General features: G+C 50.1%; 1 long non-coding RNA gene across 1 annotated transcript; it reads right to left on the bottom strand.

The window, feature by feature from the left end:
• Positions 1-281: 281 nt before the first annotated feature.
• Positions 282-5,082, bottom strand: LOC115068552. Its single transcript, XR_003847897.1, has 4 exons — positions 4,899-5,082; positions 2,935-3,335; positions 1,216-2,590; positions 282-918 (listed from the first exon to the last, which is right to left on the bottom strand). It is a non-coding gene; the product is annotated as an uncharacterized LOC115068552 (long non-coding RNA).
• Positions 5,083-6,389: the final 1,307 nt, after the last annotated feature.

Below are 6,389 nucleotides of genomic sequence, written 5' to 3'. Positions count from 1 at the left end.
GCAGCAGGAAACATTTCTACATTCCATGAAAGCTCGATAAGTGTTGTCCTTTCAGGCATGATTGTGAGCTGGGCTTCGTTTTGATTCCGTTGACCATAGTGCAGTGGGACCTGGACATGAGTGGACAAGGAATGCCTGACCACTAGACCCACTAGAAAAAAAATGACTTTTGTTGTTGGTAACACTTGCTGCAGTTTTGTGCCCTGTGCTTGGATATTTGTTTTTTGTTTTTTTGGTTTTTGGGTTTTTTTTTTTTTTTTTTTGAGTTGTTATACTTAAATAAAACTAATACAAAAAAAGTCAGCGGAATCCCACCTGGAGATTGTTATATTGGAGGCAGGAACACATTCACAAAAGAACCAATACTGCACAATCGAATGCATTTGTGGAATCTGAAAATGCTGATCTCGTAGAAGTACAGAGAAGCTTCGTGGCTACCAGAGGCCGTGCAGGGATGGGAGAAAGTCGGCCACTGCATAAAGGGGTCCCGCCAAAGAGGAATAAATCTATTGTAGTAATCGTTGACTGTATAGCTCAAACAGTGAGGTTCGGATGTTGTCACTAGAAAACAATAATAAATGTTTGAGGTGATGGATGTGTGAAAGAGCCCGATTTGCTCATTTCACGGGGCACAAATACATTTAAAAAGCACACTTTCCTCTAATTGTGTGTCATTAAAGGTTAGAAACACAAAGCTAGAAAAGGAAACTTTCTGTGGATGTGGAGTCCAGCTCCATGACTGGAATAGGAGCACCTCTCTCTGTGTCTCAGTTGAGGGGACTCAGGCATCTGGCGGCTGTGTGTGATGTCTTTGGTCTGGAGCCCCATACACACTGGTCCTTTCCCATGCGGAGTATCCATCGCTTTGGCCTTTGGGGCTGTCCTTCCGGAGGCAAATGTGTCCCTCATGACCCCTTCCTGCCAGCAACACAAAAATGGAAGGGCAGACAGGCCTCGGCTTACTGTGCACCCACAAAGGAGAGCCATGTTCACCGAGGGGCTGTGCAAGGACCCCATTTCTGCCCCCTTTCTTCTGCACAAACCTCTTCCAGTAGGAGGGCTGCAGGAGGCCCCATCCCTCTGATTCTTTTTGATTGTCTGACCTGGGCCTGTTCAGCTCTTCCTCCCTGGCATCACCTCTCCTCCCTGGCCTTGGACAACGATTTCAGCCATGGTACTTTGGCTGAGGCGCCCGCAGCCCCCCATCCCGCTCACCTGGCCCTGGCCCTTGCTCTCTCTCCTGGCGAGAATGGCTTCACCCTCCAGCTGCTCTGTCCTCCTCTGAAAGGGGCTTAGCCACAGACCCCGCGTCCATGCTGCTGCCAAAAGTAACTCTGGAGGGGTTCCTGCGTCCTGTGGAGCCAGTGACGCAGAACCCCCATTCCCTGCCCTCAATTTGTCTTCGTGTTCTTCGGCCCCAAGTTCACTGACCCAGCCTGGATTTCTACCCCGGAAACTCAAAACCCACTCTCACCACGGCAGCTCTCACTCCCGTGCCTGGGGAGGGTGCGGTCCTTCCCCCCCTTGCACCTGTGTCCACCGCCAGGCATTCTGCAGCGGCCTCCTCGGCCTCTTCCTCGCCTAACACCCCAGCCCACGCCTCTTTGAACTTTTACGGAATTTGCATCTGTAACAAATTACTTGTTCTTTAATTGTGGCTTGTCATATTATTCCTGTTGAACTTGGCTGAGAAGCATGCTCTCCTCAAGGCCGAAATCGTCTTTGCTGTGTTTTGCCCAGATTCGGACAGCTAGGTTGAGAGAACGACAGAAAGATCCCCCAAACTCGGGTCATCTAAGCACCTCCAAACTCTGCATTGGCTAACTTCTATGTTTTCTTAAGTCAATCTATTTTTTTTTCCCACTTAAATGAATTCATTGTTTAAGGAACTTTTTATCGCCTCCTGAAATGCAATACTGGTAGTGTTCACCCTGAGTAGAATCTGGCTGTAAAAATGAACTCATGTAAACAGAGCCATGCTGTCGAGCTCCACACATTTGTGACCCGCTGTCTCTGGCTTGAACTTGGAGACTCCAGGTGTTAAGAACATATTCAAGGTCTACTAGGAGCAAAAGAAAACTCGAATTATTTCCAGAGGGATCAGAAAATGATTTTAAAAGGAACTACTTCCTTACTCTGTGATCCAGATGGTTCAATCAAACATCTAGCTATTCCCTAGGACACACTTCAGTCCAGCATCAGGACCTGGTACAGACCCTGCTACCTACCACTGACAGTGTTTCCTAGCAGGAAGTTCTAAGTCTCCTGAAAGGCATCCAAAATTCTCCAGGGCAGAGACAGTTGTCAGCCCCTGTAAAGGACTGACAGGATCATGTCTGGACACTTGGTTCCCAGTTGGTGCTGTTTCAGGAGGCTGCTTTGGGTGGGACCTAACTGGTGGAGGGGGGTCATTGGAAGAGAAACTTTAAGGCTCTACCTACCTCTAGTTCCGACCTGGCGCTCTCTGCTCCTGATTTATTGCCACAAGGGAAGACTTGCCTCACCTCCTGCTCCACCTGGCCTTCCCCGTGAGGATGCATGCTGGAAAACGATTGGTCCTTCCTCCCTTCGCTTGTTTCTGTCAAGCGCCCTGGTCAGAGAGATGAGAAAAGCACTGGACAAGCCCGCTTTCCAGGTGGGAAAACAGAGGCGCTACAGGAAAAGCACTGTCCCAGGCACGAGACCCCAGGCGGAAGAGAATGGCCATCCAAAGTTCGGGAGCAGAGAACATTTAATGACCAGAAAGTCTCACATGTTGGAAGAACTGAAAGGCTGGACAAACAGCAGAGGCAGCCTTAGTGTCCATGGCATCAGGAAGCAGGTACTGTCTCCAGGGGGACAGGAAAGAGGCTGTAACTAGAGCCCCAGCTACCTGGCAGGGACCAGGGTGGGCCTGAGTGGGCAAAGTTGATGCCACTGCTGTGAGTGACCTACCCCACACATCAGAAGAGGAGGTTCCAGTCCCCGGCTCCTCCACCTTTGCCAGGCTTCCCATTGGTCACAACAGAGAGAGGCCAGGAACACCATAGCTGTGGGCTCAGAGCCTGCTGGGGCCAGAATCCATGATGCAGGGCAGAGCAGGGTGGGAGGCCTCTCAGACTACCATGCACAACTCCTCCTGGTCCGACTCTGAGGTCCTCTTTGTTGCACACAGAATGGCTGTGGTTGATTGCTGGACTCTATAGAAGTGAATTTGTGCATGCTCTCCCCATTCAACAGGTGGGCTCTGTGCTGCCCAGCGTCAGGGGCACAGTGTAGGCTCCTCAGTCTACCCGAAGATGGTCTTGTCACCGCTAATATTAGGAAAGGAGGCAGCATGTCCCAGGGTGGGAGAGCTAAAAGGGAAACACACATTTTCTTCTTGTATGGATTGAGAACAGGTCTGAGGCCCATACCTGTGGTCAGGATTCTATGCTTCATTCGCTGCCCACATTCCCAGAAGGCCAGGACTCCTGGTGGACAGCGGGTATGCTTAAGAGGTTGGTGCCCCAATAACAGACCCTCTTTCTTGGCCAAGGCTTCCAGCTCCACAGTCGCACAAGGCAAAGTGCCACTGGACCACACATGTGATGAATTTAATATCACAGGCAAGGTGGGGCAGGGTGTGGGGGGTGTGGGGGGTGTCGGGGAAGGGAGGTGGTGATGTATAACCCTAGGAGTACAGATGGGCCATAACAGTGAGGGTTAATTCTCTGCAGTCTGGTGGGTTGATTAGTGGAGCCAGGTTCAGATTAATTTGAAGGAAATGAAAACAGGCTGTTGCTCTGTGGACTGAGGTTCGGAGCCACCAAGAGAGGTGGAGCGCCAGGCAGTCACCTGAGGTACGTCCCTGTCCCTGCCTACCTGAGGTGATGGTTGAGTCCCATGGCAAAAAATTAACACGTGGATGTTCCCTGAATACTCTAAGCACCTCGTCTGGCTGGCTGCAGCTGCAGTGTGTGACTAGGAAGAGCCCAGGCCTCGACAGCAGCCGAGACGGTACACAGAGTCTCCCCAGAAAAGCAGAAGGCCAGTCTGATGCCAGGGGAGCCAGGACAAAGCTGCCTCACTCTCAAGCATGAGGAACAATGTGACCTTCAGCCTACGGGACACACAAGATGACTTGGGTCATTAAAAACCAAATGGGGAACTGGAGAGACGGTTCAGTGGTAAGAGTGCTTGCTGCTCTTGCAGAGGACTCAAGCTCAGTGCCCAGTATCACATTAGGCAGCTTGCAACCTCCTGTATCTCCAGCTTTAGGAGGTGCAGTGCCCTCTTCTGGCCTCCACAGGTACTGCACTCATGGGTACATAGGCACAGAGACATGCAATACACATAATTAAAAATAAAATAAATTAGCCGGGCGTGGTTGAGCACGCCTTTAATCCCAGCACTCAGGAGGCAGAGGCAGGTGGATCTCTGTGAGTTCAAGGCCAGCCTGGTCTACATAGTGAGTTCCAGGGCAGCTGGGGCTACAGGGAGACCCTGTCTCAAACAGACCAATAAATAAATAAATAAAATAAATTTAAAATGTTTTTAAACCCATCAGGTACTTTCCCCTTCTGATCATTTCCCTTCTTAGGCAATTTTAGGTGGAGGGCAGGTCTGTATCTGTGCCTTCTTTTATTAGGCTATAATAGACTTCAGCAAGTTCCAAACACATATATTCCTTATATTGAAAATCCAAACTGTACTATTTACAAAGAAACAGACATCAGAAAAGCAGGGAACATCCTGGGAATTTGCTCCCTACTTTTCTGGAAATGAAATCTATTGTTGGCTTCTGTTTCCTTCATTCCGGGTCACAGGCTACTTTTCACCAAAGCTGGATTTCCACCTGCGTCTCCTGGAGAGCTGTTGCCATCGAGTTCAGCAGCACTTATGTCAGAAGGTGACCCTAGGACCCACCCAGGACCCACCTTGAAGACCTGGAAGGTGCTCCCAGTCCTTGAGGGCACTGGTCCCCTGGCTCTGACTGCTGTCGGTGTCCTGCTGTGTCTGCTACCTTGAACAAACCTAGCCTGAGCCGTCCTGTGTGAATCACCCGGCCCTGGGTTACCCAACCTTGGAGAAACAGAAGGGGTTTGATTCTCAGGTTGTAGGCACTGACTTATGAGTGTGCCGGGGGGGGGGGGGGGGGGGCATCACCAGCCTGTGTCCCGAGTAGAATTCTAAGACCCCCGCACAGTGGAAGAAAAATGTACAAGAGGAAAGAGAAACCACCACCGTTTAGACCTTGACACGGTCCATTAGATCTGACGTCACTCTTGGGATTCACTGGGGAATTTCCTGGAAATGTCCATGCTCTTGTGAACTCTGGGGCATTCTTTATGTTTACAAAACTGAAGCAAAGAAATGGGTGGGAATCCCAGGCTCCCTTAACAAATGGTTGAGAACGAACGTTCCGTTCCGTGGGCCCCACTTGAGCACTGCAACAGAGGAGGAAGCCCCTGGAATTTGCTTTCTTAGTTAATTTTCACCCTGGTGAAGGCCCTTGATCAAAATTTGTGCTTTGCACTTTAAAACCAGTTGGGTTTCTGTGGCTGGGAAGAGCCAAAGAGCTGGGGGGGGGCGCGGGGGGGGCGATAATTCACACTGCCTCCCAGGCCTGGAGGAACAAAGAAAGGGCATTTGCAATTTGAGCAGAAGCCTTGAAAAGATGCCTTTTAGACCCTGTGATGTGAGGGGCTCTGACACTCTCAGGCTGCCCTCCATTTGCATTTTAACTGCCCTTTTCAGGCAAGACCATTGTGGACAGGAAAGCCTCTGCCCTCCTACACACTGTCTGGGCAGCTGGACTCCGGTCCCATTGTGCGCAGGTGTTCCTGGGGGACATCGTCGTCAGGAGACTCTTATTTCTGTGGCTTTTGGTCTGTTCTCCTTTGAAAGAATGGTGCCTATTATTTAGATCATGAAATTGGAAACAGACTGCCAAGCCACTGGCTAAGATTTATAGGGAACTGAAACAAGGCACCTCTTCCGCAGGTATCTCATAGAGGATGAACTGAGGCCAGGGGAAGGCTTTTACAGACACTACAGGAGGCTCTGCAAATGCTGTGTAACATCAGGCCTTGATGAACCAAGGTCCTTGACAGAAGGCTCCAAAGATACAGAGTCATCAGGAGTCAGTCAACATAATTCCATTTGTAAAGAGCTGTAGAAATAATGTCCAAGGACATACAGGCTCTTAGCATCCAGAGATCCTATTTTGACGGCAGAAAAAGGAGAGCTGAGAAACAATATTCAGGGGCTGGACAGAAGGCTCAGAGGTTAAGAGCACTGGCTGCTCTTGCAGAGGACCCAGATTCGATTCCCAGCACCCACATGGCAGCTAACAGCTATCTATAACTCCAGTTCCAAGGGCATCCAGCATCCTCTTCTGACCTCTGTGGGCATTGCATAACATGGGT

This window comes from Nannospalax galili, unplaced genomic scaffold (genome assembly GCF_000622305.1).
Source record: "Nannospalax galili isolate Female #2095 unplaced genomic scaffold, S.galili_v1.0 scaffold149, whole genome shotgun sequence".
In the NCBI taxonomy this organism is placed as follows: domain Eukaryota; kingdom Metazoa; phylum Chordata; class Mammalia; order Rodentia; family Spalacidae; genus Nannospalax; species Nannospalax galili.
The sequence above is the reverse complement of the archived record's forward strand: the minus strand, read 5'-3'. Positions and strand labels throughout refer to the sequence as shown.